General features: G+C 48.3%; 48 non-coding genes across 48 annotated transcripts; all 48 read right to left on the bottom strand.

Moving 5' to 3' along the window:
* Nucleotides 1-275: 275 nt before the first annotated feature.
* LOC141063702 (U5 spliceosomal RNA) lies at nucleotides 276-391 on the bottom strand. Its single transcript, XR_012224987.1, has one exon. It is a non-coding gene; the product is annotated as a U5 spliceosomal RNA (small nuclear RNA).
* Nucleotides 392-705: 314 nt separating this feature from the next.
* LOC141065019 (U5 spliceosomal RNA) lies at nucleotides 706-821 on the bottom strand. The gene has a single exon (XR_012226172.1). It is a non-coding gene; the product is annotated as a U5 spliceosomal RNA (small nuclear RNA).
* Nucleotides 822-5,994: 5,173 nt separating this feature from the next.
* LOC141064224 (U5 spliceosomal RNA) lies at nucleotides 5,995-6,110 on the bottom strand. Its single transcript, XR_012225456.1, has one exon. It is a non-coding gene; the product is annotated as a U5 spliceosomal RNA (small nuclear RNA).
* A 314-nt stretch (nucleotides 6,111-6,424) lies between these two features.
* Nucleotides 6,425-6,540, bottom strand: LOC141064878 (U5 spliceosomal RNA). The gene has a single exon (XR_012226045.1). It is a non-coding gene; the product is annotated as a U5 spliceosomal RNA (small nuclear RNA).
* Nucleotides 6,541-6,854: 314 nt separating this feature from the next.
* LOC141064703 (U5 spliceosomal RNA) lies at nucleotides 6,855-6,970 on the bottom strand. Its single transcript, XR_012225889.1, has one exon. It is a non-coding gene; the product is annotated as a U5 spliceosomal RNA (small nuclear RNA).
* Nucleotides 6,971-7,284: 314 nt separating this feature from the next.
* LOC141063759 (U5 spliceosomal RNA) lies at nucleotides 7,285-7,400 on the bottom strand. Its single transcript, XR_012225039.1, has one exon. It is a non-coding gene; the product is annotated as a U5 spliceosomal RNA (small nuclear RNA).
* A 313-nt stretch (nucleotides 7,401-7,713) lies between these two features.
* Nucleotides 7,714-7,829, bottom strand: LOC141063889 (U5 spliceosomal RNA). Its single transcript, XR_012225155.1, has one exon. It is a non-coding gene; the product is annotated as a U5 spliceosomal RNA (small nuclear RNA).
* Nucleotides 7,830-8,143: 314 nt separating this feature from the next.
* On the bottom strand, nucleotides 8,144-8,259 carry LOC141063844 (U5 spliceosomal RNA). The gene has a single exon (XR_012225115.1). It is a non-coding gene; the product is annotated as a U5 spliceosomal RNA (small nuclear RNA).
* A 292-nt stretch (nucleotides 8,260-8,551) lies between these two features.
* Nucleotides 8,552-8,667, bottom strand: LOC141065081 (U5 spliceosomal RNA). Its single transcript, XR_012226227.1, has one exon. It is a non-coding gene; the product is annotated as a U5 spliceosomal RNA (small nuclear RNA).
* Nucleotides 8,668-8,981: 314 nt separating this feature from the next.
* Nucleotides 8,982-9,097, bottom strand: LOC141064496 (U5 spliceosomal RNA). The gene has a single exon (XR_012225701.1). It is a non-coding gene; the product is annotated as a U5 spliceosomal RNA (small nuclear RNA).
* Nucleotides 9,098-9,404: 307 nt separating this feature from the next.
* LOC141064174 (U5 spliceosomal RNA) lies at nucleotides 9,405-9,520 on the bottom strand. The gene has a single exon (XR_012225410.1). It is a non-coding gene; the product is annotated as a U5 spliceosomal RNA (small nuclear RNA).
* Nucleotides 9,521-9,834: 314 nt separating this feature from the next.
* Nucleotides 9,835-9,950, bottom strand: LOC141064274 (U5 spliceosomal RNA). Its single transcript, XR_012225501.1, has one exon. It is a non-coding gene; the product is annotated as a U5 spliceosomal RNA (small nuclear RNA).
* A 315-nt stretch (nucleotides 9,951-10,265) lies between these two features.
* LOC141064113 (U5 spliceosomal RNA) lies at nucleotides 10,266-10,381 on the bottom strand. The gene has a single exon (XR_012225355.1). It is a non-coding gene; the product is annotated as a U5 spliceosomal RNA (small nuclear RNA).
* Nucleotides 10,382-10,695: 314 nt separating this feature from the next.
* On the bottom strand, nucleotides 10,696-10,811 carry LOC141064729 (U5 spliceosomal RNA). Its single transcript, XR_012225913.1, has one exon. It is a non-coding gene; the product is annotated as a U5 spliceosomal RNA (small nuclear RNA).
* A 314-nt stretch (nucleotides 10,812-11,125) lies between these two features.
* LOC141064699 (U5 spliceosomal RNA) lies at nucleotides 11,126-11,241 on the bottom strand. The gene has a single exon (XR_012225886.1). It is a non-coding gene; the product is annotated as a U5 spliceosomal RNA (small nuclear RNA).
* A 312-nt stretch (nucleotides 11,242-11,553) lies between these two features.
* On the bottom strand, nucleotides 11,554-11,669 carry LOC141064446 (U5 spliceosomal RNA). The gene has a single exon (XR_012225657.1). It is a non-coding gene; the product is annotated as a U5 spliceosomal RNA (small nuclear RNA).
* Nucleotides 11,670-11,983: 314 nt separating this feature from the next.
* On the bottom strand, nucleotides 11,984-12,099 carry LOC141065262 (U5 spliceosomal RNA). Its single transcript, XR_012226394.1, has one exon. It is a non-coding gene; the product is annotated as a U5 spliceosomal RNA (small nuclear RNA).
* Nucleotides 12,100-12,414: 315 nt separating this feature from the next.
* Nucleotides 12,415-12,530, bottom strand: LOC141063763 (U5 spliceosomal RNA). The gene has a single exon (XR_012225042.1). It is a non-coding gene; the product is annotated as a U5 spliceosomal RNA (small nuclear RNA).
* A 314-nt stretch (nucleotides 12,531-12,844) lies between these two features.
* Nucleotides 12,845-12,960, bottom strand: LOC141065061 (U5 spliceosomal RNA). Its single transcript, XR_012226209.1, has one exon. It is a non-coding gene; the product is annotated as a U5 spliceosomal RNA (small nuclear RNA).
* Nucleotides 12,961-13,279: 319 nt separating this feature from the next.
* On the bottom strand, nucleotides 13,280-13,395 carry LOC141064507 (U5 spliceosomal RNA). The gene has a single exon (XR_012225711.1). It is a non-coding gene; the product is annotated as a U5 spliceosomal RNA (small nuclear RNA).
* A 313-nt stretch (nucleotides 13,396-13,708) lies between these two features.
* LOC141064714 (U5 spliceosomal RNA) lies at nucleotides 13,709-13,824 on the bottom strand. Its single transcript, XR_012225899.1, has one exon. It is a non-coding gene; the product is annotated as a U5 spliceosomal RNA (small nuclear RNA).
* Nucleotides 13,825-14,135: 311 nt separating this feature from the next.
* Nucleotides 14,136-14,251, bottom strand: LOC141064671 (U5 spliceosomal RNA). The gene has a single exon (XR_012225860.1). It is a non-coding gene; the product is annotated as a U5 spliceosomal RNA (small nuclear RNA).
* Nucleotides 14,252-14,565: 314 nt separating this feature from the next.
* On the bottom strand, nucleotides 14,566-14,681 carry LOC141063978 (U5 spliceosomal RNA). Its single transcript, XR_012225235.1, has one exon. It is a non-coding gene; the product is annotated as a U5 spliceosomal RNA (small nuclear RNA).
* Nucleotides 14,682-14,995: 314 nt separating this feature from the next.
* LOC141064933 (U5 spliceosomal RNA) lies at nucleotides 14,996-15,111 on the bottom strand. Its single transcript, XR_012226095.1, has one exon. It is a non-coding gene; the product is annotated as a U5 spliceosomal RNA (small nuclear RNA).
* Nucleotides 15,112-15,425: 314 nt separating this feature from the next.
* LOC141064487 (U5 spliceosomal RNA) lies at nucleotides 15,426-15,541 on the bottom strand. The gene has a single exon (XR_012225694.1). It is a non-coding gene; the product is annotated as a U5 spliceosomal RNA (small nuclear RNA).
* A 313-nt stretch (nucleotides 15,542-15,854) lies between these two features.
* Nucleotides 15,855-15,970, bottom strand: LOC141064793 (U5 spliceosomal RNA). The gene has a single exon (XR_012225970.1). It is a non-coding gene; the product is annotated as a U5 spliceosomal RNA (small nuclear RNA).
* Nucleotides 15,971-16,282: 312 nt separating this feature from the next.
* LOC141063753 (U5 spliceosomal RNA) lies at nucleotides 16,283-16,398 on the bottom strand. The gene has a single exon (XR_012225033.1). It is a non-coding gene; the product is annotated as a U5 spliceosomal RNA (small nuclear RNA).
* A 314-nt stretch (nucleotides 16,399-16,712) lies between these two features.
* LOC141064230 (U5 spliceosomal RNA) lies at nucleotides 16,713-16,828 on the bottom strand. The gene has a single exon (XR_012225461.1). It is a non-coding gene; the product is annotated as a U5 spliceosomal RNA (small nuclear RNA).
* Nucleotides 16,829-17,143: 315 nt separating this feature from the next.
* On the bottom strand, nucleotides 17,144-17,259 carry LOC141064101 (U5 spliceosomal RNA). Its single transcript, XR_012225344.1, has one exon. It is a non-coding gene; the product is annotated as a U5 spliceosomal RNA (small nuclear RNA).
* A 314-nt stretch (nucleotides 17,260-17,573) lies between these two features.
* On the bottom strand, nucleotides 17,574-17,689 carry LOC141064089 (U5 spliceosomal RNA). The gene has a single exon (XR_012225333.1). It is a non-coding gene; the product is annotated as a U5 spliceosomal RNA (small nuclear RNA).
* A 314-nt stretch (nucleotides 17,690-18,003) lies between these two features.
* On the bottom strand, nucleotides 18,004-18,119 carry LOC141064728 (U5 spliceosomal RNA). Its single transcript, XR_012225912.1, has one exon. It is a non-coding gene; the product is annotated as a U5 spliceosomal RNA (small nuclear RNA).
* Nucleotides 18,120-18,433: 314 nt separating this feature from the next.
* LOC141064698 (U5 spliceosomal RNA) lies at nucleotides 18,434-18,549 on the bottom strand. Its single transcript, XR_012225885.1, has one exon. It is a non-coding gene; the product is annotated as a U5 spliceosomal RNA (small nuclear RNA).
* A 312-nt stretch (nucleotides 18,550-18,861) lies between these two features.
* Nucleotides 18,862-18,977, bottom strand: LOC141064445 (U5 spliceosomal RNA). The gene has a single exon (XR_012225656.1). It is a non-coding gene; the product is annotated as a U5 spliceosomal RNA (small nuclear RNA).
* A 314-nt stretch (nucleotides 18,978-19,291) lies between these two features.
* Nucleotides 19,292-19,407, bottom strand: LOC141065261 (U5 spliceosomal RNA). Its single transcript, XR_012226393.1, has one exon. It is a non-coding gene; the product is annotated as a U5 spliceosomal RNA (small nuclear RNA).
* Nucleotides 19,408-19,723: 316 nt separating this feature from the next.
* LOC141063762 (U5 spliceosomal RNA) lies at nucleotides 19,724-19,839 on the bottom strand. The gene has a single exon (XR_012225041.1). It is a non-coding gene; the product is annotated as a U5 spliceosomal RNA (small nuclear RNA).
* Nucleotides 19,840-20,153: 314 nt separating this feature from the next.
* LOC141065059 (U5 spliceosomal RNA) lies at nucleotides 20,154-20,269 on the bottom strand. The gene has a single exon (XR_012226207.1). It is a non-coding gene; the product is annotated as a U5 spliceosomal RNA (small nuclear RNA).
* A 319-nt stretch (nucleotides 20,270-20,588) lies between these two features.
* On the bottom strand, nucleotides 20,589-20,704 carry LOC141064505 (U5 spliceosomal RNA). Its single transcript, XR_012225709.1, has one exon. It is a non-coding gene; the product is annotated as a U5 spliceosomal RNA (small nuclear RNA).
* Nucleotides 20,705-21,017: 313 nt separating this feature from the next.
* Nucleotides 21,018-21,133, bottom strand: LOC141064712 (U5 spliceosomal RNA). Its single transcript, XR_012225898.1, has one exon. It is a non-coding gene; the product is annotated as a U5 spliceosomal RNA (small nuclear RNA).
* A 311-nt stretch (nucleotides 21,134-21,444) lies between these two features.
* LOC141064670 (U5 spliceosomal RNA) lies at nucleotides 21,445-21,560 on the bottom strand. Its single transcript, XR_012225859.1, has one exon. It is a non-coding gene; the product is annotated as a U5 spliceosomal RNA (small nuclear RNA).
* A 314-nt stretch (nucleotides 21,561-21,874) lies between these two features.
* On the bottom strand, nucleotides 21,875-21,990 carry LOC141063976 (U5 spliceosomal RNA). Its single transcript, XR_012225233.1, has one exon. It is a non-coding gene; the product is annotated as a U5 spliceosomal RNA (small nuclear RNA).
* Nucleotides 21,991-22,304: 314 nt separating this feature from the next.
* LOC141064932 (U5 spliceosomal RNA) lies at nucleotides 22,305-22,420 on the bottom strand. Its single transcript, XR_012226094.1, has one exon. It is a non-coding gene; the product is annotated as a U5 spliceosomal RNA (small nuclear RNA).
* A 314-nt stretch (nucleotides 22,421-22,734) lies between these two features.
* Nucleotides 22,735-22,850, bottom strand: LOC141064486 (U5 spliceosomal RNA). The gene has a single exon (XR_012225693.1). It is a non-coding gene; the product is annotated as a U5 spliceosomal RNA (small nuclear RNA).
* A 313-nt stretch (nucleotides 22,851-23,163) lies between these two features.
* On the bottom strand, nucleotides 23,164-23,279 carry LOC141064792 (U5 spliceosomal RNA). Its single transcript, XR_012225969.1, has one exon. It is a non-coding gene; the product is annotated as a U5 spliceosomal RNA (small nuclear RNA).
* Nucleotides 23,280-23,591: 312 nt separating this feature from the next.
* On the bottom strand, nucleotides 23,592-23,707 carry LOC141063752 (U5 spliceosomal RNA). Its single transcript, XR_012225032.1, has one exon. It is a non-coding gene; the product is annotated as a U5 spliceosomal RNA (small nuclear RNA).
* A 314-nt stretch (nucleotides 23,708-24,021) lies between these two features.
* Nucleotides 24,022-24,137, bottom strand: LOC141064229 (U5 spliceosomal RNA). Its single transcript, XR_012225460.1, has one exon. It is a non-coding gene; the product is annotated as a U5 spliceosomal RNA (small nuclear RNA).
* A 315-nt stretch (nucleotides 24,138-24,452) lies between these two features.
* Nucleotides 24,453-24,568, bottom strand: LOC141064077 (U5 spliceosomal RNA). Its single transcript, XR_012225322.1, has one exon. It is a non-coding gene; the product is annotated as a U5 spliceosomal RNA (small nuclear RNA).
* A 314-nt stretch (nucleotides 24,569-24,882) lies between these two features.
* On the bottom strand, nucleotides 24,883-24,998 carry LOC141064726 (U5 spliceosomal RNA). The gene has a single exon (XR_012225910.1). It is a non-coding gene; the product is annotated as a U5 spliceosomal RNA (small nuclear RNA).
* Nucleotides 24,999-25,312: 314 nt separating this feature from the next.
* On the bottom strand, nucleotides 25,313-25,428 carry LOC141064697 (U5 spliceosomal RNA). The gene has a single exon (XR_012225884.1). It is a non-coding gene; the product is annotated as a U5 spliceosomal RNA (small nuclear RNA).
* Nucleotides 25,429-25,665: the final 237 nt, after the last annotated feature.

Here is a 25,665-nt window from a genome sequence, read left to right as displayed (position 1 = left end):
CAGCCCTCATTTGGCCCAGGGAGACCACCTAGAAGTGGGTGCGTGGTTTGGCTATGGAAAAACAAAAACGGCAACACACAGCCCATTTTCCGCAGGCTGCTCCGTGTTCAGCTCCATCTTGCTTCCAGATCGTCACCTGTCCCGCTGCCTGGAAGAACGCCATCCACTGCTACAATATTCAAATGAGAGACATTTCCCAGCATCCCCAGAGTACAGTCTCCCACCAAAACCCCACCCACTCATTCCTTCATTCTGTTGTTGAACCCATTTAAGGAAGCCCCAGCAAGCTGGAGCGTGCAAAAATTGCAACAAAACTCAGTTTTGCTTCTCTCCACAGAAATCTTTGGTAAAAGGCAAAAGATTTTTACGTTCTGAAGAAAAGCCAGAGTATACTGCGCAAGGGCTTCCTCCTGACCTACCACCATGGCCGCAGCCCTCATTTGGCCAAGGGAGACCACCTAGAAGTGGGTGCGTGGTTTGGCTATGGAAAAACAAAAACGGCAACACACATCCCATCTTCCGCAGGCTGCTCCGTGTTCAGCTCCATCCTGCAGCCAGAGAGTCACATGTCCCACTGCCTGGAAGAAGGCCATCCACTGCTACAATATTCAAATGAGAGGCATTTCCCATCAGCCCCAGAGTACAGTCTCCCACCAAAACCCCACCCACTCATTCCTTCATTCTGTTTTTGAACCCATTTAAGGAAGCCCCAGCAAGCTGGAGCGTGTAAAAATTGACACAAAACTCAGTTTTGCTTCTCTCCACGGAAATCTTTAGTAAAAGGCAAAAGATTTTTACTTTCTGAAGAGAAGCCAGAGTATACTGGGCAAGGGCTTCCTCCTGACCTACCACCATGGGCACAGCCCTCATTTGGCCCAGGAAGACCACCTAGAAGTGGGTGCGTGGTTTGGCTATGGAAAAACAAAAACGGGAACACACAGCCCATCTTCCGCAGGCTGCTCCGTGTTCAGCTCCATCTTGCTGCCAGAGAGTCACCTGTCCCGCTGCCTGGAAGAAGGCCATCCACTGCTACAATATTCAAATGAGAGGCATCTCCCATCAGCCCCAGAGTACAGTCTCCCACCAAAACCCCACCCACTCATTCCTTCTTTCTGTTGTTGAACCCATTTAACCCCTTACCTACAATTGACGTAATATTCCGTCCATGTGACCATGGACCTAATTACCATGGACGGAATATTACGTCATCGCGATCAGCGGCGCCCACGTGGTGAGCGCCGCTGATCGCGGCCGAGTGTCAGCTAATTATCATAGCTGACACCCGGCACAATGTGTCAGGGGCGGTCACGGACCGCCCCCGACACGTTAACCCCTTGCACACCGCGATCAAACACGATCACGGTGTACCGGGGGTTAAAGGGAAGCATCGGCAGGGAGGGGGCTCCCTCCGTGCTTCCCTGAGCCCCCCACGGCAGCGCAATGTGCAGCGCTGCTGCGGGGGGCTCTTTCCCTACAGGCCCCCGGATCCAAGATGGCTACGGGGGCCTTCGGGGGCCTGAGGAAGCTGGCTTCCTCAGTGCCTGCAAAGCGCAGGCATGAGGAAGTCTGCAGCAGTGCCTGTGACAGATCGCTGATCTGTCACAGTGATCTGTGATGTGACAGATCAGCGATCTGTCACAGGACAGTGATGTCCCACCTGGGACAAGGTAATAAAGTAAAAAAAAAAAAAAAAAAAGTGTTAAAAATAATTTAAAAAAAATCGCTAAATAAATTAGTTAAAAAAAAAAAAATATTCCCCAATAAATCCATTTTTTGAAAATAAAAAAAAAAAAAACAATAAAAGTACACATATTTGGTATCGCCGCGTCCGTAATGACCTGCCCTATAAAACTGTCCCATTAGTTAACCGTTTTAGCGAACCCCTTAAAAAATAAAAATAAAAAACGAAGCAAAAAATAATGATTTATTATCATACCACCGAACAAAAAGTGCAATAACGCGCGATCAAAAAGACGCATATAAATATCCATGGTACCGCTGAAAACGTCATCTTGTCCCGCAAAAAACGAGCCACCATACAGCATCATCCGCAAAAAAATAAAAAAGTTATAGCTCGCAGAATAAAGCGATACAAAAATAATTATTTTTTATATAAAATTGTTTTCATTGCAAAAAACCGACAAAACATAAAAAAACGACCTAAATGAGGTATCGCTGTAACCGTACTGACCCGGAGAATAAAAACGCGTTATCAATTTTACCGCACGCGGAACGGTGTAAACGCACCCCCCAAAAGAAATTCATGAAAAGCTGGTTTTTGTTCATTCTGCATCCCAAAAATCGGAATAAAAAGCGATCAAAAAATGTCACGTGCCCGAAAATGGTACCAATAAAAACGTCAACTCGTCCCGCAAAAAATAAGACCTCACATGACTCGGTGGGTCAAAATATGGAAAAATTATAGCTCACAATATGTGGTGATGCAAAAACTATTTTTACAATAAAAAGCGTCTTTTAGCGTGCGACAGCCGCCAAACATAAAAACCGCCATAAATCGTAAATCAAACCCCCCGTTATCACCCCCTTAGTTAGAGAAAAATAATAAAACTAAAAGAAAATGTATTTATTTCCATTTTCCCGCTAGGGTTAGGGTTAGGGTAGGGTTAGGGCTAGGGTTAGGGCTAGGGTTAGGGCTAGGGCTAGGGTTAAGGCTAGGGTTAGGGTTAGGGCTAGGGTTAGGGTTAGGGCTAGGGTTAGGGCTAGGGTTAGGGTTAGGGATAGGGTTAGGGCTAGGGCTCAGATTAGGGTTAGGGGTGTGTTGAGGTTAGGGTTGGAGTTATAATTGGGGGTTTCCACTGTTTGGGCACATCAGGTGCTCTCCAAAGGCAACATGGCGTCTGATCTCAATTCCAGCCAATTCTGCGTTGAAAAAGTCAAATGGTGCTCCTTCCCTTCCAAGCTCTGCCATGTGCCCAAACAGTGTTTTACCCCCACATGTAGGGTATCAGCCTACTCAGGACAAATTACAAAACAACTTTTGGGGTCCAATTTCTCCTGTTACCCTTAGGAAAATAAAAAACTCGGGGCAAAAATATAATTTTGCGGAAAAAAATGTTTTTTTTATTTTCACGCCCAGGCGTTATAAACTTCTGTGAAGCACTTGGGGGTTCAAAGTGCTCTCCACACATCTAGATAAGCTCCGTGGGGGGTCTAGTTTCCAAAATGGGGTCACTTGTGGGGAGTTTCAATAGTTTAGGTACATCAGGGGCTCTCCAAACGCACATGACACCCGCATACCAATCCATCAAAGTCTGCATTCCAAAACGTCACTACTTCCCTTCCGAGCCCCGACGTGTGCCCATACAGTAGTTTTCTCCCACATATGAGATATCAGCGTACTCAGGACAAATTGGACAACAACTTTTGGGGTCCAATTTCTCCTGTTACCCTTGGGAAAATAAAAAAAATGGGGACTAAAAGATGATGTTTGTTGAAAAAATACAATATTTTTATTTTCACGCCCGGTCGTTATAAACTTCTGTGAAGCACTGGGGGGTTCAAAGTGCTCACCACACATCTAGATAAGTTCATTAGGGGGTCTAGTTTCCAAAATGGGGTCACTTGTGGGGGGTTTCCACTGTTTAGGTACATCAGGGGCTCTCCAAACGCAACATGACACCCGCAGACCATTCCATCAAAGTCTGCATTCCAAAACGTCACTACTTCCCTTCCGAGCCCCGACGTGTGCCCATACAGTAGTTTTCTCCCACATATGAGGTATCAGCGTACTCAGGACAAATTGGACAACAACTTTTGGGGTCCAATTTCTCCTGTTACCCTTGGGAAAATAAAAAAATGGGGACTAAAAGATCATGTTTGTGGAAAAAATACGATTTTTTTATTTTCACGCCCGGTCGTTATAAACTTCTGTGAAGCACTGGGGGGGTTCAAAGTGCTCACCACACATCTAGATAAGTTCATTAGGGGGTCTAGTTTCCAAAATGGGGTCACTTGTGGGGGGTTTCCACTGTTTAGGTACATCAGGGGCTCTCCAAACGCAACATGACACCCGCAGACCATTCCATCAAAGTCTGCATTCCAAAACGTCACTACTTCCCTTCCGAGCCCCGACGTGTGCCCATACAGTAGTTTTCTCCCACATATGAGGTATCAGCGTACTCAGGACAAATTGGACAACAACTTTTGGGGTCCAATTTCTCCTGTTACCCTTGGGAAAATAAAAAAATGGGGACTAAAAGATCATGTTTGTGGAAAAAATACGATTTTTTTATTTTCACGCCCGGACGTTATAAACTTCAGTGAAGCACTGGGGGGTTCAAAGTGCTCACCACACATCTAGATAAGTTCCTTGGGGGGTCTAGTTTCCAAAATGGTGTCATTTGTGGGGGGTTTCTACTGTTTTGGTACATCAGGGGCTTTCCTAATGCGACATGGTGTCCGATCTCAATTCCAGCCAAAAACGTCAAATGGCGCTGCTTCCCTTCCGAGCTCTGCCATACGCCCAAATAGTGGTTTACACCCACATGTGGGGTATCAGCGTACTCAGGATAAATTGCACAATATCTTTTAGGGTCCTGTTACTTTTGGAAAAATAAGAATTGAGGGTGAAAAGATCATTTTTGTGGAAAAAATATGATTTTTTAATTGTACTGCTGTACGTTATAAACTTCTGTGAAGCCCTTGGGGGTTCAAAGTTCTCACCACACATCTAGATAAGTTCCTTGGGGGGTCTAGATTCCAAAATGGTGTCATTTGTGGGGGGTTTCCACTGTTTTGGTACATCAGGGGTTTTCCAATCGCGACATGGTGTCCGATCTCAATTCTAGCCAAAAACGTCAAATGGCGCTGCTTCCCTTCCGAGCTCTGCTATGCGCCCAAATAGTCATTTACACCCACATATGGGGTATCAGCGTACTCAGGACAAATTGCACAAAAACTTTTAGGGTCCTGTTACCCTTGGAAAAATAAAAATTGTGGGTGAAAAGATCATTTTTGTGGAAAAAATATGATTTTTTAATTGTACCGCTGTACGTTATAAACTTCTGTGAAGCCCTTGTGGGTTCAAAGTTCTCACCACATATCTAGATAAGTTCCTTGGGGGGTCTAGTTTCCAAAATGGGGTCACTTGGGGGGGTTTCCACTGTTTAGGTACATCAGGGGCTCGCCAAACGTGACATGGCGTCCGATCTGAATTCCAGCCAATTTTGCATTGAAAAAGTCAAACGGCGCTCCTTCCATTCTGAGCTCTGCCATGCGCCGAAACAGTGGTTCCCCCCCACATATCAGGTATCAGCGTAGTCAGGACAAATTGCACAATAACTTTTGCAGTCCAATTTCTCCTGTTACCCTTGGTAAAATAAAGAAAATTGAACCTGAAGTATTTTTTTTGTGAAAAAAAGTTAAATGTTCATTTTTTTTTTAATATTCAAAAAATTCCTGTGACGCACCTAAAGGGTTAATAAACTTCTTGAATGTGGTTTTAAGCACCTTGAGGGGTGCAGTTTTTAGAATGGTGTCACTTTTGGGTATTTTCTATCATATAGACCCCTCAAAGTGGCTTCAAATGTGAAGTGGTCCCTAAAAATAAAATGGTGTTGCAAAAATGAGAAATCGCTGGTCAAATTTTAACCCTTATAACTTCCTAGCAAAAAAAAATTTTGGTTGCAAAATTGTGCTGATGTAAAGTAAACATGTGGGAAATGTTATGTATTAAGTTTTTTGTGTGCCGTATCGCTGTGATTTAAGGGCATAAAAATTCAAAGTTGGAAAATTGCGAAATTTTCAAAATTTTCGCCAAATTTCCGTTTTTTTCACAAATAAACGCAAGTTATTTGAATGCAATTTTACCACGAACATGAAGTACAATATGTCACGAGAAAACAATGTCAGAATCACCAGGATCCATGAAAGCGTTCCAGAGTTATGACCTCATAAAGGTACAGTGGTCAGAATTGTAAAAATTGGCCCGGTAGTTAACGTGCAAACCACCCTTGGTAGTGAAGGGGTTAAGGTAGCCCCAGCAAACTGGAGCGTGCAAAAATTGCCACAAAACTCAGTTTTGCTTCTCTCCACGGAAATCTTTAATAAAAGGTGAAAGATTTTTACGTTCTGAAAAGAAGCCAGAGTATACTGGGCAAAGGCTTCCTCCTGACCTACCACCATGGGCACAGCCCTCATTTGGCCCAGGGAGACCACCTAGAAGTGGGTGCGTGGTTTGGCTATGGAAAAACAAAAACGGCAATACACAGCACATTTTCCGCAGGATGCTCTGTGTTCAGCTGCATCCTGCTGCCAGAGAGTCACATGTCCCGCTGCCTGGAAGAAGGCCATCCACTGCTACAATAATCAAATGAGAGGCATTTCCCATCAGCCCCAGAGTACAGACTCACACCAAAACCCCACCCACTCATTCCTTCATTCTTTTGTTGAACCCATTTAAGGAAGCCCCAGCAAGCTGGAGCGTGCAAAAATTGCCACAAAACTCAGTTTTACTTCTCTCCACGGAAATCTTTAGTAAAAGGCGAAAGATTTTTACGTTCTGAAGAGAAGCCAGAGTATACTGGGCAAAGGCTTCCTCCTGACCTACCACCATGGGCACAGCCCTCATTTGGCCCAGCGAGACCACCTAGAAGTGGGTGCGTGGTTTGGCTATGGAAAAACAAAAACGGCAACACACAGCCCATTTTCCGCATGCTGCTCCGTGTTCAGCTCCATCGTGCTGCCAGAGAGTCACATGTCCCGCTGCCTGGAAGAAGGCCATCCACTGCTACAATATTCAAATGCGAGACATTTCCCCGCAGCCCCAGAGTACAGTCTCCCACCAAAACCCCACCCACTCATTCCTTCATTCTGTTGTTGAACCCATTTAAGGAAGCACCAGCAAGCTGGAGCGTGCAAAAATTGCCACAAAACTCAGTTTTGCTTCTCTCCACGGAAATCTTTAGTAAAAGGCGAAAGATTTTTACGTTCTGAAGAGAAGCCAGAGTATACTGGGCAAGGGCTTCCTCCTGACCTACCACCATGGGCACAGCCATCATTTGGCCCAGGGAGACCACCTAGAAGTGGGTGCGTGGTTTGGTTATGGAAAAACAAAAACGGCAATACAGAGCACATTTTCCGCAGGATGCTCTGTGTTCAGCTGCATCCTGCTGCCAGAGAGTCACATGTCCCGCTGCCTGGAAGAAGGCCATCCACTGCTACAATATTCAAATGAAAGGCATTTCCCATCAGCCCCAGAGTACAGTCTCCCACCAAAAGCCCACACACTCATTCCTTCATTCTTTTGTTGAACCCATTTACGGAAGCCCCAGCAAGCTGGAGCGTGCAAAAATTGCCACAAAACTCAGTTTTACTTCTCTCCACTGAAATCTTTAGTAAAAGGCAAAAGATTTTTACGTTCTGAAGAGAAGCCAGAGTATACTGGGCAAAGGCTTCCTCCTGACCTACCACCATGGGCACAGCCCTCATTTGGCCCAGGGAGACCACCTAGAAGTGGGTGCGTGGTTTGGCTATGGAAAAACAAAAACGGCAACACACAGCCCATTTTCAGCAGGCTGCTCCGTGTTCAGCTCCATCCTGCTGCCAGAGAGTCACATGTCCCGCTGCCTGGAAGAAGGCCATCCACTGCTATAATATTCAAATGAGAGACATTTCCCAGCAGCCCCAGAGTACAGTCTCCCACCAAAACCCACCCACTCATTCCTTCTTTCTGTTGTTGAACCCATTTAAGGAAGCCCGAGCAAGCTGGAGCGTGCAAAAATTGCCACAAAACTCAGTTTTGCTTCTCTCCACAGAAATCTTTAGTAAAAGGCGAAAGATTTTTACGTTCTGAAGAGAAGCCAGAGTATACTGGGCAAGGGCTTCCTCCTGACCTACCACCATGGGCACAGCCCTCATTTGGCCCAGGGAGACCACCCAGAAGTGGGTGCGTGGTTTGGCTATGGAAAAACAAAAACGGCAACACACAGCCCATTTTTCGCAGGCTGCTCCGTGTTCAGCTCCATCGTGCTGCCAGAGAGTCACATTTCCCGCTGCCTGGAAGAAGGCCATCCACTGCTACAATATTCAAATGAGAGACATTTCCCAGCAGCCCCAGAGTACAGTCTCCCACCAAAACCCCACCCACTCGTTCCTTCGTTCTGTTGTTGAACACATTTAAGAAAGCCCCAGCAAGCTGGAGCGTGCAAAAATTGCCAGAAAACTCAGTTTTGCTTCTCTCCACGGAAATCTTTAGTAAAAGGCGAAAAATTTTTACATTCTGAAGAAAAGCCAGAGTACACTGAGCAAGGACTTCCTCCTGACCTACCACCATGGCCGCAGCCCTCATTTGGCCCAGGGAGACCACCTAGAAGTGGGTGCGTGGTTTGGCTATGGAAAAACAAAAACGGCAACACACAGCCCATTTTCCGCATCCTGCTGCCAGAGAGTCACATGTCCCGCTGCCTGGAAGAAGGCCATCCACTGCTACAATATTCAAATGAGAGGCATTTCCCATCAGCCCCAGAGTACAGTCTCCCACCAAAACCCCACCCACTCATTCCTTCATTCTGTTGTTGAACCCATTTAAGGAAGCCCCAGCAAGCTGGAGCGTTCAAAAATTGCCACAAAACTCAGTTTTACTTCTCTCCACGGAAATCTTTAGTAAAAGGCGAAAGATTTTTACATTCTGAAGAGAAGCCAGAGTATACTGGACAAAGGCTTCCTCCTGACCTACCACCATGGGCACAGCCCTCATAGGGCCCAGGGAGACCACCTAGAAGTGGGTGCGTGGTTTGGCTATGGAAAAACAAAAACGGCAACACACAGCCCATTTTCCGCAGGCTGCTCCGTGTTCAGCTCCATCCTGCTGCCAGAGAGTCACATGTCCCGCTGCCTAGAAGAAGGCCATCCACTGCTACAATATTCAAATGAGAGACATTTCCCAGCAGCCCCAGAGTACAGTCTCCCACCAAAACCCCACCCACTCATTCCTTCATTCTGTTGTTGAACCCATTTAAGGAAGCCCCAGCAAGCTGGAGCATGCAAAAATTGCCACAAAACTCAGTTTTGCTTCTCTCCACAGAAATCTTTAGTAAAAGTCGAAAGATTTTTACGTTCTGAACAGAAACCAGAGTATACTGGGCAAGGGCTTCCTCCTGACCTACCACCATGGGCACAGCCCTCATTTGGCCCAGGGAGACCACCTAGAAGTGGGTGCGTGGTTTGGCGATGGAAAAACAAAAACTGCAACACACAGCCCATTTTCCACAGGCTGCTCCGTGTTCAGCTCCATCCTGCTGCCAGAGAGTCACATGTCCCGCTGCCTGGAAGAAGGCCATTCACTGCTACAATATTTAAATGAGAGGCATTTCCCATGAGCCCCAGAGTACAGTCTCCCACCAAAACCCCACCCACTCATTTCTTCATTCTGTTGTTGAACCCATAGCCCCAGCAAGCTTGAGCGTGCAAAAATTGCCACAAAACTCAGTTTTGCTTCTCTCCACGAAAATCTTTAGTAAAAGGCGAAAGATTTTTACGTTCTGAAGAAAAGCCAGAGTATACTGCGCAAGGGCTTCCTCCTGACCTACCACCATGGCCGCAGCCCTCATTTGGCCCAGGGAGACCACCTAGAAGTGGGTGCGTGGTTTGGCGATGGAAAAACAAAAACGGCAACACACAGCCCATTTTCCGCAGGCTGCTCCGTGTTCAGCTCCATCCTGCTGCCAGAGCGTCACGTGTCCCGCTGACTGAAAAAAGGCCATCCACGGCTACTATATTCAAATGAGAAACATTTCCCAGCAGCCCCAGAGTACAGTCTCCCACCAAAACACCACCCACTCATTCCTTCATTCTGTTGTTAAACCCATTTAAGGAAGCCCCAGCAAGCTGGAGCGTGCAAAAATTGGCACAAAACTCAGTTTTGCTTCTCTCCACGGAAATCTTTAGTAAAAGGTAAAAGATATTTACGTTCTGTAGAAAAGCCAGAGTATACTGCGCAAGGGCTTCCTCCTGACCTACCACCATGGCCGCAGCCCGCATTTGGCCCAGGGAGACCACCTAGAAGTGGGTGCGTGGTTTGGCTATGGAAAAACAAAAAACGGCAACACACAGCCTATTTTCCGCAGGCTGCTTTGTGTTAAGCTCCATCCTGCTGCCAGAGAGTCACATGTCCCGCTGCCTGGAAGAAGGCCATCCACTGCTACAATATTCAAATGAGAAGCATTTCCCATCAGCCCCAGAGTACAGGCTCCCACCAAAACCCCACCCACTCATTCTTTCATTCTGTTGTTGAACCCATTTAAGGAAGCCCCAGCAAGCTGGAGCGTGCAAAAATTGCCACAAAACTCAGTTTTGCTTCTCTCCACGGAAATCTTTAGTAAAAGGCGAAAGATTTTTACGTTCTGAAGAGAAGCCAGAGTATACTGGGCAAGGGCTTCCTCCTGACCTACCACCATGGGCACAGCCCTCATTTGGCCCAGGGAGACCACCTAGAAGTGGGTGCGTGCTTTGGCTATGGAAAAACAAAAACAGCAACACACAGCCCATTTTCCGCAGGCTGCTCCGTGTTCAGCTCCATCGTGCTGCCAGAGAGTCACATGTCCCGCTGCCTGGAAGAAGGCCATCCACTGCTACAATATTCAAATGAGAGACAGATCCCAGCAGCCCCAGAGTACAGTCTCCCAACAAAACCCCACCCACTCATTCCTTCATTCTGTTGTTGAACCCATTTAAGGAAGCCCCAGGAAGCTGGAGCATGCAAAAATTGCCACAAAACTCAGGTTTGCTTCTCTCCACGGAACTCTTTAGTAAAAAGCGGAAGATTTTTACATTCTGAAGAGAAGCCAGAGTATATATGGCAAGGACTTCCTCCTGACCTACCACCATGGGCACAGCCCTCATTTGGCCCAGGGAGACCACCTAGAAGTGGGTGCGTGGTTTGGCTATGGAAAAACAAAAACGGCAACACACAGCCCATTTTCCGCAGGCTGTTCCGTGTTCAGCTCCATCTTGCTGCCAGATCGTCACCTGTCCCGCTGCCTGGAAGAACGCTATCCACTGCTACAATATTCAAATGAGAGACATTTCCCAGCAGCCCCAGACTACAGTCTCCCACCAAAACCCCACCCACTCATTCCTTCTTTCTGTTGTTGAACCCAATTAAGGAAGCCCCAGCAAGCTGGAGCATGCAAAAATTGCCACAAAACTCAGTTTTGCTTCTCTCCACGGAAATCTTTAGTAAAAGTCGAAAGATTTTTACATTCTGAACAAAAGCCAAAATACTGCGCAAGGGCTTCCTCCAGACCTACCACCATGGCCGCAGCCCTCATTTGGCCCAGGGAGACCACCTAGAAGTGGGTGCGTGGTTTGGCTATGGAAAAACAAAAACGGCAACACACAGCCCATTTTCCGCAGGCTGCTCCGTGTTCAGCTCCATCCTGCTGCCAGAGAGTCACATGTCCCGCTGCCTGGAAGAAGGCCATCCACTGCTACAATATTCAAATGAGAGACATTTCCCAGCAGCCCCAGAGTACAGTCTCCCACGAAAACCCCACCCACTCATTCCTTCATTCTGTTGTTGAACCCATTTAAGGAAGACCCAGCAAGCTGGAACGTGCAAAAATTGCCAAAAAACTCAGTTTTGCTTCTCTCCACGGAAATCTTTAATTAAAGGCGAAAGATTTTTACGTTCTGAAGAAAAGCCAGAGTATACTGCGCAAGGGCTTCCTCCTGACATACCACCATGGCCGCAGCCCTCATTTGGCCCAGGGAGACCACCTAGAAGTGGGTGCGTGGTTTGGAGATGGAAAAACAAAAACGGCAACACACAGCCCATTTTCCGCAGGCTGCTCCATGTTCAGCTCCATCCTGCTGCCAGAGCGTCACGTATCCCGCTGACTGAAAAAAGGTCATCCACGGCTACTATATTCAAATGAGAAACATTTCCCAGCAGCCCCAGAGTACAGTCTCCCACCAAAACCCCACCCACTCATTCCTTCCTTCTGTTGTTATACCCATTTAAGGAAGCCCCAGCAAGCTGGAGCGTGCAAAAATTGCCACAAAACTCAGTTTTGCTTCTCTCCACGGAAATCTTTAGTAAAAGGCGAAAGATTTTTATGTTCTGAAGAAAAGCCAGAGTATACTGGGCAAGGGCTTCCTCCTGACCTACCACCATGGGCACAGCCCTCATTTGGCCCAGGGAGACCACCTAGAAGTGGGTGCGTGGTTTGGCTATGGAAAAACAAAAACGGCAACACACAGCCCATTTTCGCAGGCTGCCCGTGTTCAGCTCCATCCTGCTGCCAGAGAGTCACATGTCCCGCTGCGGGGAAGAAGGCCATCCACTGCTACAATTTTCAAATGAGAAACATTTCCCAGCAGTCCCAGAGTACAGTCACCCACCAAAACCCCACCCACTCATTTCTTCATTGTGTTGTTGTTGAACCCATTTAAGGAGGCCCCAGCAAGCTGGAGCGTGCAAAAATTGTCACAAAACTCAGTTTTGCTTCTCTCCACGTAAATCTTTAGTAAAAGGCGAAAGATTTTTACGTTCTGAAGAGAAGCCAGAGTATACTGGGCAAGGGCTGACTCCTGACCTACCACCATGGGCACAGCCCTCATTTGGCCCAGGGAGACCACCTAGAAGTGGGTGCGTGGTTTGGCTATGGAAAAACAAAAATGGAAACACACAGCCTATTTTCCGCAGGCTGCTCCGTGTTTAGCTCCATCTTGCTGCCAGATCGTCACCTGTCCCGCTGCCTGAAAGAAGGCCATCCACTGCTACAATATTCAAATGAGAGACATTTCCCAGCAGCCCCAGAGTACAGTCTCCCACCAAAACCCCACCCACTCATTCCTTCATTCTGTTGTTGAACCCATTTAAGGAAACCCCAGCAAGCTGGAGCATGCAAAAATTGCCACAAAACTCAGTTTTGCTTCTCTCCACGGAAATCTTTAGTAAAAGGCGAAAGATTTTTACGTTCTGAAGAAAAGCCAGAGTATACTGGGCAAGGGCTTCCTCCTGACCTACCTCCATGGGCACAGCCCTCATTTGGCCCAGGGAGACGACCTAGAAGTGGGTGCGTGGTTTGGCTATGGAAAAACAAAAACGGCAACACACAGCCCATTTTCGGCAGGCTGCTCCGTGTTCAGCTCCATATTGCTGCCAGATCGTCACCTGTCCCGCTGCCTGGAAGAACGCCATCCACTGCTATCCACCGCAATTCAAATGAGAGACATTTCCCAGCAGCCCCAGAGTACAGTCTCCCACCAAAACCCCACCCACTCATTCCTTCATTCTCTTGTTGAACCCATTTAAGAAAGCCACTACAAGCTGGAGCGTGGAAAAATTGCCACAAAACTCAGTATTGCTTCTCTCCACGGAAATCTTTAGTAAAAGGCGAAAGATTTTTACGTTCTGAATAGAAGCCAGAGAATACTGGGCAAGGGTTTCCTCCTGACCTACCACCATGGCCGCTGCCCTCATTTGGCCCAGGGAGACCACCTAGAAGTGGGTGCTTGGTTTGGCGATGGAAAAACAAAAACGGCAACACACAGCCCATTTTCCGCAGGCTGCTACGTGTTCAGCTCCAACCTGCTGCCAGAGCGTCACGTGTCCCGCTGACTGAAAGAAGGCCATCCACGGCTACTATATACAAATGAGGGCCATTTTCCGGCAACGCCACAGCTCAGTCTCCCACCAAAAACCCCACACACATACCTTCATTCTGCTGTTGAACCCATTTAAGGAAGCCACAGCAAGCTGGAGCGTGCAATAATTGACACAAAACTCAGTTTTGCTCCTCTCCACGGAAATTTTTAGTAAAAGGCGAAAGATTTTTAAGTTATGAAGAAAAACCAGAGAATACTGAGCAAGGGCTTCCTCCTGACCTACCACCATGGGCACAGCCCTCATTTGGCCCAGGGAGACCACCTAGAAGTGGTGCGTGGTTTGGCTATGGAAAAACAAAAACGGCAACACACAGCCCATTTTCCGCAGGCTGCTCCGTGTTCAGCTCCATCGTGCTGCCAGAGAGTCACATGTCCCGCTGCCTGGAAGGAGGCCATCCACTGCTACAATATTCAAATGAGACATTTCCCATCAGCCCCAGAGTACAGTCTCCCACCAAAACCCCACCCACTCATTCCTTCATTCTGTTGTTGAACCCATTTAAGGAAGCCCCAGCAAGCTGGAATGTGCAAACATTGCCAAAAAACTCAGTTTTGCTTCTTTCCACGGAAATCTTTAGTAAAAAGCAAAAGATTTTTACGTTCTGAAGAAAAGCCAGAGTACACTGCGCAAGGGCTTCCTCCTGACCTACCACCATGGCCGCAGCCCTCATTTGGCCCAGGGAGACCACCTAGAAGTGGGTGCGTGGTTTGGCGATGGAAAAACAAAAAAGGCAACACACAGCCCATTTTCCGCAGGCTGCTCCGTGTTCAGCTCCATCCTGCTGCCAGAGCGTCACGTGTCCCGCTGACTGAAAAAAGGCCATCCATGGCTACTATATTCAAATGAGAATCATTTCCCAGCAGCCCCAGAGTACAGTCTCCCACCAACACCCCACCCACTCATTCCTTCATTCTGTTGTTAAACCCATTTAAGAAAGCCCCAGCAAGCTGGAGCGTGCAAAAATTGCCACAAAACTCAGTTTTGCTTCACTCCACGGAAATTTTTAGTAAAAGGCGAAAGATTTTTACGTTCTAAAGAGAAGCCAGAGTATACTGTGCAAGGGCTTCCTCCTGGCCTACCACCATGGGCACAGCCCTCATTTGGCCCAGGGAGACCACCTAGAAGTGGGTGCGTGGTTTGGCTATGGAAAAACAAATACGGCAACACACAGCCCATTTTCCGCAGGCTTCTCCGTGTTTAGCTCCATCTTGCTGCCAGATCGTCACCTGTCCCGCTGCCTGAAAGCAGGCCATCCACTGCTACAATATTCAAATGATAGACATTTCCCAGCAGCCCCAGAGTACAGTCTCCCACCAAAACCCCACCCTCTCATTCCTTCATTCTGTTGTTGAACCCATTTAAGGAAGCCCAAGCAAGCTGGAGCATGCAAAAATTGCCACAAAACTCAGTTTTGCTTCTCTTCACGGAAATCTTTAGTAAAAGGCGAAAGATTTTTACGTTCTGAAGAGAAGCCAGAGTATACTGGGAAAGGGCTTCCTCCTGACCTACCACCATGGGCACAGCCCTCATTTGGCCCAGGGAGACCACCTAGAAGTGGGTGCGTGGTTTGGCTATGGAAAAACAAAAACGGCAACACACAGCCCATTTTCCGCAGGCTGCTCCGTGTTCAGCTCCATCTTGCTGCCAGATCGTCACCTGTCCCGCTGCCTGGAAGAACGCCATCCACTGCTACAATATTCAAATGAGAGACATTTCCCAGCAGCCCCAGAGTACAGTCTCCCACCAAAACCCCACCCACTCATTCCTTAATTCTGTTGTTGAACCCATTTAAGGAAGCCACTACAAGCTGGAGCGTGGAAAAATTGCCACAAAACTCAGTATTGCTTCTCTCCACGGAAATCTTTAGTAAAAGGCGAAAGATTTTTAAGTTCTGAAGAGAAGCCAGAGAATACTGGGCAAGGGCTTCCTCCTGACCTACCACCATGGGCACAACCCTCATTTGGCCCAGGGAGACCACCTAGAAGTGGGTGCTTGGTTTGGTGATGGAAAAACAAAAACGGCAACACACAGCCCATTTTCCGCAGACTGCTCCGTGTTCAGCTCCATCCTGCTGCGAGAGCGTCACGTGTCCCGCTGACTGAAAGAAGGCCATCCACGGCTACTATATTCAAATGAGGGCCATTTTCCCGCAACGCCACAGCTCAGTCTCCCACCAAAAACCCCACACACATACCTTCATTCTGTTGTTGAACCCATTTAAGGAAGCCACAGCAAGCTGGAGCGTGGAAAAATTGACACAAAACTCAGTTTTGCTCCTCTCCTCGGAAATTTTTAGTAAAAGGCGAAAGATTTTTAAGTTATGAAGAAAAACAAGAGAATACTGAGCAAAGGCTTCCTCCTGACCTACCACCATGGGCACAGCCCTCATTTGGCCCAGGGAGACCACCTAGAAGTGGGTGCTTGGTTTGGCTATGGAAAAACAAAAACGGCAACACACAGCCCATTTTACGCAGGCTGCTCCGTGTTCAGCTCCATCGTGGTGCCAGAGAGTCACATGTCCCGCTGCCTGGAAGGAGGCCATCCACTGCTACAATATTCAAATGAGACATTTCCCATCAGCCCAAGAGTACAGTCTCCCACCAAAATCCCACCCACTCATTCCTTCATTCTGTGGTTGAACCCATTTAAGGAAGCCCCAGCAAGCTGGAACGTGCAAAAATTGCCAAAAAACTCAGTTTTGCTTCTCTCCACAGAAATCTTTAGTAAAAGGCGAAAGATTTTTACGTTCTGAAGAAAAGCCAGAGTATACTGCGCAAGGGCTTCCTCCTGACCTACCACCATGGCCGCAGCCCTCATTTGGCCCAGGGAGACCACCTAGAAGTGGGTGCGTGGTTTGGCGATGGAAAAACAAAAACGGCAACACACAGCCCATTTTCCGCAGGCTGCTCCGTGTTCAGCTCCATCCTGCTGCCAGAGCGTCACGTGTCCCGCTGACTGAAAAAAGGCCATCCACGGCTACTATATTCAAATGAGAAACATTTCCCAGCAGCCCCAGAGTACAGTCTCCCACCAAAACACCACCCACTCATTCCTTCATTCTGTTGTTAAACCCATTTAAGGAAGCCCCAGCAAGCTGGAGCGTACAAAAATTGGCACAAAACTCAGTTTTGCTTCTCTCCACGGAAATCTTTAGTAAAAGGTAAAAGATATTTACGTTCTGTAGAAAAGCCAGAGTATACTGCGCAAGGGCTTCCTCCTGACCTACCACCATGGCCGCAGCCCGCATTTGGCCCAGGGAGACCACCTAGAAGTGGGTGCGTGGTTTGGCTATGGAAAAACAAAAAACGGCAACACACAGCCTATTTTCCGCAGGCTGCTCTGTGTTAAGCTCCATCCTGCTGCCAGAGAGTCACATGTCCCGCTGCCTGGAAGAAGGCCATCCACTGCTACAATATTCAAATGAGAAGCATTTCCCATCAGCCCCAGAGTACAGGCTCCCACCAAAACCCCACCCACTCATTCTTTCATTCTGTTGTTGAACCCATTTAAGGAAGCCCCAGCAAGCTGGAGCGTGCAAAAATTGCCACAAAACTCAGTTTTGCTTCTCTCCACGGAAATCTTTAGTAAAAGGCGAAAGATTTTTACGTTCTGAAGAGAAGCCAGAGTATACTGGGCAAGGGCTTCCTCCTGACCTACCACCATGGGCACAGCCCTCATTTGGCCCAGGGAGACCACCTAGAAGTGGGTGCGTGCTTTGGCTATGGAAAAACAAAAACAGCAACACACAGCCCATTTTCCGCAGGCTGCTCCGTGTTCAGCTCCATCGTGCTGCCAGAGAGTCACATGTCCCGCTGCCTGGAAGAAGGCCATCCACTGCTACAATATTCAAATGAGAAGCATTTCCCATCAGCCCCAGAGTACAGGCTCCCACCAAAACCCCACCCACTCATTCTTTCATTCTGTTGTTGAACCCATTTAAGGAAGCCCCAGCAAGCTGGAGCGTGCAAAAATTGCCACAAAACTCAGTTTTGCTTCTCTCCACGGAAATCTTTAGTAAAAGGCGAAAGATTTTTACGTTCTGAAGAGAAGCCAGAGTATACTGGGCAAGGGCTTCCTCCTGACCTACCACCATGGGCACAGCCCTCATTTGGCCCAGGGAGACCACCTAGAAGTGGGTGCGTGCTTTGGCTATGGAAAAACAAAAACAGCAACACACAGCCCATTTTCCGCAGGCTGCTCCGTGTTCAGCTCCATCGTGCTGCCAGAGAGTCACATGTCCCGCTGCCTGGAAGAAGGCCATCCACTGCTACAATATTCAAATGAGAGACAGATCCCAGCAGCCCCAGAGTACAGTCTCCCAACAAAACCCCACCCACTCATTCCTTCATTCTGTTGTTGAACCCATTTAAGGAAGCCCCAGGAAGCTGGAGCATGCAAAAATTGCCACAAAACTCAGGTTTGCTTCTCTCCACGGAACTCTTTAGTAAAAAGCGGAAGATTTTTACATTCTGAAGAGAAGCCAGAGTATATATGGCAAGGACTTCCTCCTGACCTACCACCATGGGCACAGCCCTCATTTGGCCCAGGGAGACCACCTAGAAGTGGGTGCGTGGTTTGGCTATGGAAAAACAAAAACGGCAACACACAGCCCATTTTCCGCAGGCTGCTCCGTGTTCAGCTCCATCTTGCTGCCAGATCGTCACCTGTCCCGCTGCCTGGAAGAACGCTATCCACTGCTACAATATTCAAATGAGAGACATTTCCCAGCAGCCCCAGACTACAGTCTCCCACCAAAACCCCACCCACTCATTCCTTCTTTCTGTTGTTGAACCCAATTAAGGAAGCCCCAGCAAGCTGGAGCATGCAAAAATTGCCACAAAACTCAGTTTTGCTTCTCTCCACGGAAATCTTTAGTAAAAGTCGAAAGATTTTTACATTCTGAACAAAAGCCAAAATACTGCGCAAGGGCTTCCTCCAGACCTACCACCATGGCCGCAGCCCTCATTTGGCCCAGGGAGACCACCTAGAAGTGGGTGCGTGGTTTGGCTATGGAAAAACAAAAACGGCAACACACAGCCCATTTTCCGCAGGCTGCTCCGTGTTCAGCTCCATCCTGCTGCCAGAGAGTCACATGTCCCGCTGCCTGGAAGAAGGCCATCCACTGCTACAATATTCAAATGAGAGACATTTCCCAGCAGCCCCAGAGTACAGTCTCCCACGAAAACCCCACCCACTCATTCCTTCATTCTGTTGTTGAACCCATTTAAGGAAGACCCAGCAAGCTGGAACGTGCAAAAATTGCCAAAAAACTCAGTTTTGCTTCTCTCCACGGAAATCTTTAATTAAAGGCGAAAGATTTTTACGTTCTGAAGAAAAGCCAGAGTATACTGCGCAAGGGCTTCCTCCTGACATACCACCATGGCCGCAGCCCTCATTTGGCCCAGGGAGACCACCTAGAAGTGGGTGCGTGGTTTGGAGATGGAAAAACAAAAACGGCAACACACAGCCCATTTTCCGCAGGCTGCTCCATGTTCAGCTCCATCCTGCTGCCAGAGCGTCACGTATCCCGCTGACTGAAAAAAGGTCATCCACGGCTACTATATTCAAATGAGAAACATTTCCCAGCAGCCCCAGAGTACAGTCTCCCACCAAAACCCCACCCACTCATTCCTTCCTTCTGTTGTTATACCCATTTAAGGAAGCCCCAGCAAGCTGGAGCGTGCAAAAATTGCCACAAAACTCAGTTTTGCTTCTCTCCACGGAAATCTTTAGTAAAAGGCGAAAGATTTTTATGTTCTGAAGAAAAGCCAGAGTATACTGGGCAAGGGCTTCCTCCTGACCTACCACCATGGGCACAGCCCTCATTTGGCCCAGGGAGACCACCTAGAAGTGGGTGCGTGGTTTGGCTATGGAAAAACAAAAACGGCAACACACAGCCCATTTTCCGCAGGCTGCCCGTGTTCAGCTCCATCCTGCTGCCAGAGAGTCACATGTCCCGCTGCGGGGAAGAAGGCCATCCACTGCTACAATTTTCAAATGAGAAACATTTCCCAGCAGTCCCAGAGTACAGTCACCCACCAAAACCCCACCCACTCATTTCTTCATTGTGTTGTTGTTGAACCCATTTAAGGAGGCCCCAGCAAGCTGGAGCGTGCAAAAATTGTCACAAAACTCAGTTTTGCTTCTCTCCACGTAAATCTTTAGTAAAAGGCGAAAGATTTTTACGTTCTGAAGAGAAGCCAGAGTATACTGGGCAAGGGCTGACTCCTGACCTACCACCATGGGCACAGCCCTCATTTGGCCCAGGGAGACCACCTAGAAGTGGGTGCGTGGTTTGGCTATGGAAAAACAAAAATGGAAACACACAGCCTATTTTCCGCAGGCTGCTCCGTGTTTAGCTCCATCTTGCTGCCAGATCGTCACCTGTCCCGCTGCCTGAAAGAAGGCCATCCACTGCTACAATATTCAAATGAGAGACATTTCCCAGCAGCCCCAGAGTACAGTCTCCCACCAAAACCCCACCCACTCATTCCTTCATTCTGTTGTTGAACCCATTTAAGGAAACCCCAGCAAGCTGGAGCATGCAAAAATTGCCACAAAACTCAGTTTTGCTTCTCTCCACGGAAATCTTTAGTAAAAGGCGAAAGATTTTTACGTTCTGAAGAAAAGCCAGAGTATACTGGGCAAGGGCTTCCTCCTGACCTACCTCCATGGGCACAGCCCTCATTTGGCCCAGGGAGACGACCTAGAAGTGGGTGCGTGGTTTGGCTATGGAAAAACAAAAACGGCAACACACAGCCCATTTTCGGCAGGCTGCTCCGTGTTCAGCTCCATATTGCTGCCAGATCGTCACCTGTCCCGCTGCCTGGAAGAACGCCATCCACTGCTATCCACCGCAATTCAAATGAGAGACATTTCCCAGCAGCCCCAGAGTACAGTCTCCCACCAAAACCCCACCCACTCATTCCTTCATTCTCTTGTTGAACCCATTTAAGAAAGCCACTACAAGCTGGAGCGTGGAAAAATTGCCACAAAACTCAGTATTGCTTCTCTCCACGGAAATCTTTAGTAAAAGGCGAAAGATTTTTACGTTCTGAATAGAAGCCAGAGAATACTGGGCAAGGGTTTCCTCCTGACCTACCACCATGGCCGCTGCCCTCATTTGGCCCAGGGAGACCACCTAGAAGTGGGTGCTTGGTTTGGCGATGGAAAAACAAAAACGGCAACACACAGCCCATTTTCCGCAGGCTGCTACGTGTTCAGCTCCAACCTGCTGCCAGAGCGTCACGTGTCCCGCTGACTGAAAGAAGGCCATCCACGGCTACTATATACAAATGAGGGCCATTTTCCGGCAACGCCACAGCTCAGTCTCCCACCAAAAACCCCACACACATACCTTCATTCTGCTGTTGAACCCATTTAAGGAAGCCACAGCAAGCTGGAGCGTGCAATAATTGACACAAAACTCAGTTTTGCTCCTCTCCACGGAAATTTTTAGTAAAAGGCGAAAGATTTTTAAGTTATGAAGAAAAACCAGAGAATACTGAGCAAGGGCTTCCTCCTGACCTACCACCATGGGCACAGCCCTCATTTGGCCCAGGGAGACCACCTAGAAGTGGTGCGTGGTTTGGCTATGGAAAAACAAAAACGGCAACACACAGCCCATTTTCCGCAGGCTGCTCCGTGTTCAGCTCCATCGTGCTGCCAGAGAGTCACATGTCCCGCTGCCTGGAAGGAGGCCATCCACTGCTACAATATTCAAATGAGACATTTCCCATCAGCCCCAGAGTACAGTCTCCCACCAAAACCCCACCCACTCATTCCTTCATTCTGTTGTTGAACCCATTTAAGGAAGCCCCAGCAAGCTGGAATGTGCAAACATTGCCAAAAAACTCAGTTTTGCTTCTTTCCACGGAAATCTTTAGTAAAAAGCAAAAGATTTTTACGTTCTGAAGAAAAGCCAGAGTACACTGCGCAAGGGCTTCCTCCTGACCTACCACCATGGCCGCAGCCCTCATTTGGCCCAGGGAGACCACCTAGAAGTGGGTGCGTGGTTTGGCGATGGAAAAACAAAAAAGGCAACACACAGCCCATTTTCCGCAGGCTGCTCCGTGTTCAGCTCCATCCTGCTGCCAGAGCGTCACGTGTCCCGCTGACTGAAAAAAGGCCATCCATGGCTACTATATTCAAATGAGAATCATTTCCCAGCAGCCCCAGAGTACAGTCTCCCACCAACACCCCACCCACTCATTCCTTCATTCTGTTGTTAAACCCATTTAAGAAAGCCCCAGCAAGCTGGAGCGTGCAAAAATTGCCACAAAACTCAGTTTTGCTTCACTCCACGGAAATTTTTAGTAAAAGGCGAAAGATTTTTACGTTCTAAAGAGAAGCCAGAGTATACTGTGCAAGGGCTTCCTCCTGGCCTACCACCATGGGCACAGCCCTCATTTGGCCCAGGGAGACCACCTAGAAGTGGGTGCGTGGTTTGGCTATGGAAAAACAAATACGGCAACACACAGCCCATTTTCCGCAGGCTTCTCCGTGTTTAGCTCCATCTTGCTGCCAGATCGTCACCTGTCCCGCTGCCTGAAAGCAGGCCATCCACTGCTACAATATTCAAATGATAGACATTTCCCAGCAGCCCCAGAGTACAGTCTCCCACCAAAACCCCACCCTCTCATTCCTTCATTCTGTTGTTGAACCCATTTAAGGAAGCCCAAGCAAGCTGGAGCATGCAAAAATTGCCACAAAACTCAGTTTTGCTTCTCTTCACGGAAATCTTTAGTAAAAGGCGAAAGATTTTTACGTTCTGAAGAGAAGCCAGAGTATACTGGGAAAGGGCTTCCTCCTGACCTACCACCATGGGCACAGCCCTCATTTGGCCCAGGGAGACCACCTAGAAGTGGGTGCGTGGTTTGGCTATGGAAAAACAAAAACGGCAACACACAGCCCATTTTCCGCAGGCTGCTCCGTGTTCAGCTCCATCTTGCTGCCAGATCGTCACCTGTCCCGCTGCCTGGAAGAACGCCATCCACTGCTACAATATTCAAATGAGAGACATTTCCCAGCAGCCCCAGAGTACAGTCTCCCACCAAAACCCCACCCACTCATTCCTTAATTCTGTTGTTGAACCCATTTAAGGAAGCCACTACAAGCTGGAGCGTGGAAAAATTGCCACAAAACTCAGTATTGCTTCTCTCCACGGAAATCTTTAGTAAAAGGCGAAAGATTTTTAAGTTCTGAAGAGAAGCCAGAGAATACTGGGCAAGGGCTTCCTCCTGACCTACCACCATGGGCACAACCCTCATTTGGCCCAGGGAGACCACCTAGAAGTGGGTGCTTGGTTTGGTGATGGAAAAACAAAAACGGCAACACACAGCCCATTTTCCGCAGACTGCTCCGTGTTCAGCTCCATCCTGCTGCGAGAGCGTCACGTGTCCCGCTGACTGAAAGAAGGCCATCCACGGCTACTATATTCAAATGAGGGCCATTTTCCCGCAACGCCACAGCTCAGTCTCCCACCAAAAACCCCACACACATACCTTCATTCTGTTGTTGAACCCATTTAAGGAAGCCACAGCAAGCTGGAGCGTGGAAAAATTGACACAAAACTCAGTTTTGCTCCTCTCCTCGGAAATTTTTAGTAAAAGGCGAAAGATTTTTAAGTTATGAAGAAAAACAAGAGAATACTGAGCAAAGGCTTCCTCCTGACCTACCACCATGGGCACAGCCCTCATTTGGCCCAGGGAGACCACCTAGAAGTGGGTGCTTGGTTTGGCTATGGAAAAACAAAAACGGCAACACACAGCCCATTTTACGCAGGCTGCTCCGTGTTCAGCTCCATCGTGGTGCCAGAGAGTCACATGTCCCGCTGCCTGGAAGGAGGCCATCCACTGCTACAATATTCAAATGAGACATTTCCCATCAGCCCAAGAGTACAGTCTCCCACCAAAATCCCACCCACTCATTCCTTCATTCTGTGGTTGAACCCATTTAAGGAAGCCCCAGCAAGCTGGAACGTGCAAAAATTGCCAAAAAACTCAGTTTTGCTTCTCTCCACAGAAATCTTTAGTAAAAGGCGAAAGATTTTTACGTTCTGAAGAAAAGCCAGAGTATACTGCGCAAGGGCTTCCTCCTGACCTACCACCATGGCCGCAGCCCTCATTTGGCCCAGGGAGACCACCTAGAAGTGGGTGCGTGGTTTGGCGATGGAAAAACAAAAACGGCAACACACAGCCCATTTTCCGCAGGCTGCTCCGTGTTCAGCTCCATCCTGCTGCCAGAGCGTCACGTGTCCCGCTGACTGAAAAAAGGCCATCCACGGCTACTATATTCAAATGAGAAACATTTCCCAGCAGCCCCAGAGTACAGTCTCCCACCAAAACACCACCCACTCATTCCTTCATTCTGTTGTTAAACCCATTTAAGGAAGCCCCAGCAAGCTGGAGCGTACAAAAATTGGCACAAAACTCAGTTTTGCTTCTCTCCACGGAAATCTTTAGTAAAAGGTAAAAGATATTTACGTTCTGTAGAAAAGCCAGAGTATACTGCGCAAGGGCTTCCTCCTGACCTACCACCATGGCCGCAGCCCGCATTTGGCCCAGGGAGACCACCTAGAAGTGGGTGCGTGGTTTGGCTATGGAAAAACAAAAAACGGCAACACACAGCCTATTTTCCGCAGGCTGCTCTGTGTTAAGCTCCATCCTGCTGCCAGAGAGTCACATGTCCCGCTGCCTGGAAGAAGGCCATCCACTGCTACAATATTCAAATGAGAAGCATTTCCCATCAGCCCCAGAGTACAGGCTCCCACCAAAACCCCACCCACTCATTCTTTCATTCTGTTGTTGAACCCATTTAAGGAAGCCCCAGCAAGCTGGAGCGTGCAAAAATTGCCACAAAACTCAGTTTTGCTTCTCTCCACGGAAATCTTTAGTAAAAGGCGAAAGATTTTTACGTTCTGAAGAGAAGCCAGAGTATACTGGGCAAGGGCTTCCTCCTGACCTACCACCATGGGCACAGCCCTCATTTGGCCCAGGGAGACCACCTAGAAGTGGGTGCGTGCTTTGGCTATGGAAAAACAAAAACAGCAACACACAGCCCATTTTCCGCAGGCTGCTCCGTGTTCAGCTCCATCGTGCTGCCAGAGAGTCACATGTCCCGCTGCCTGGAAGAAGGCCATCCACTGCTACAATATTCAAATGAGAGACAGATCCCAGCAGCCCCAGAGTACAGTCTCCCAACAAAACCCCACCCACTCATTCCTTCATTCTGTTGTTGAACCCATTTAAGGAAGCCCCAGGAAGCTGGAGCATGCAAAAATTGCCACAAAACTCAGGTTTGCTTCTCTCCACGGAACTCTTTAGTAAAAAGCGGAAGATTTTTACATTCTGAAGAGAAGCCAGAGTATATATGGCAAGGGCTTCCTCCTGACCTACCACCATGGGCACAGCCCTCATTTGGCCCAGGGAGACCACCTAGAAGTGGGTGCGTGGTTTGGCTATGGAAAAACAAAAACGGCAACACACAGCCCATTTTCCGCAGGCTGCTCCGTGTTCAGCTCCATCTTGCTGCCAGATCGTCACCTGTCCCGCTGCCTGGAAGAACGCTATCCACTGCTACAATATTCAAATGAGAGACATTTCCCAGCAGCCCCAGACTACAGTCTCCCACCAAAACCCCACCCACTCATTCCTTCTTTCTGTTGTTGAACCCAATTAAGGAAGCCCCAGCAAGCTGGAGCATGCAAAAATTGCCACAAAACTCAGTTTTGCTTCTCTCCACGGAAATCTTTAGTAAAAGTCGAAAGATTTTTACATTCTGAACAAAAGCCAAAATACTGCGCAAGGGCTTCCTCCAGACCTACCACCATGGCCGCAGCCCTCATTTGGCCCAGGGAGACCACCTAGAAGTGGGTGCGTGGTTTGGCTATGGAAAAACAAAAACGGCAACACACAGCCCATTTTCCGCAGGCTGCTCCGTGTTCAGCTCCATCCTGCTGCCAGAGAGTCACATGTCCCGCTGCCTGGAAGAAGGCCATCCACTGCTACAATATTCAAATGAGAGACATTTCCCAG

This window comes from Dendrobates tinctorius, unplaced genomic scaffold, assembly GCF_039654945.1.
Source record: "Dendrobates tinctorius isolate UK_male_01 unplaced genomic scaffold, ASM3965494v1 ptg000250l, whole genome shotgun sequence".
Classification (NCBI taxonomy): domain Eukaryota; kingdom Metazoa; phylum Chordata; class Amphibia; order Anura; family Dendrobatidae; genus Dendrobates; species Dendrobates tinctorius.
Note: the sequence above shows the minus strand (reverse complement) of the source record. Positions and strands in the feature narration are given on the sequence as shown.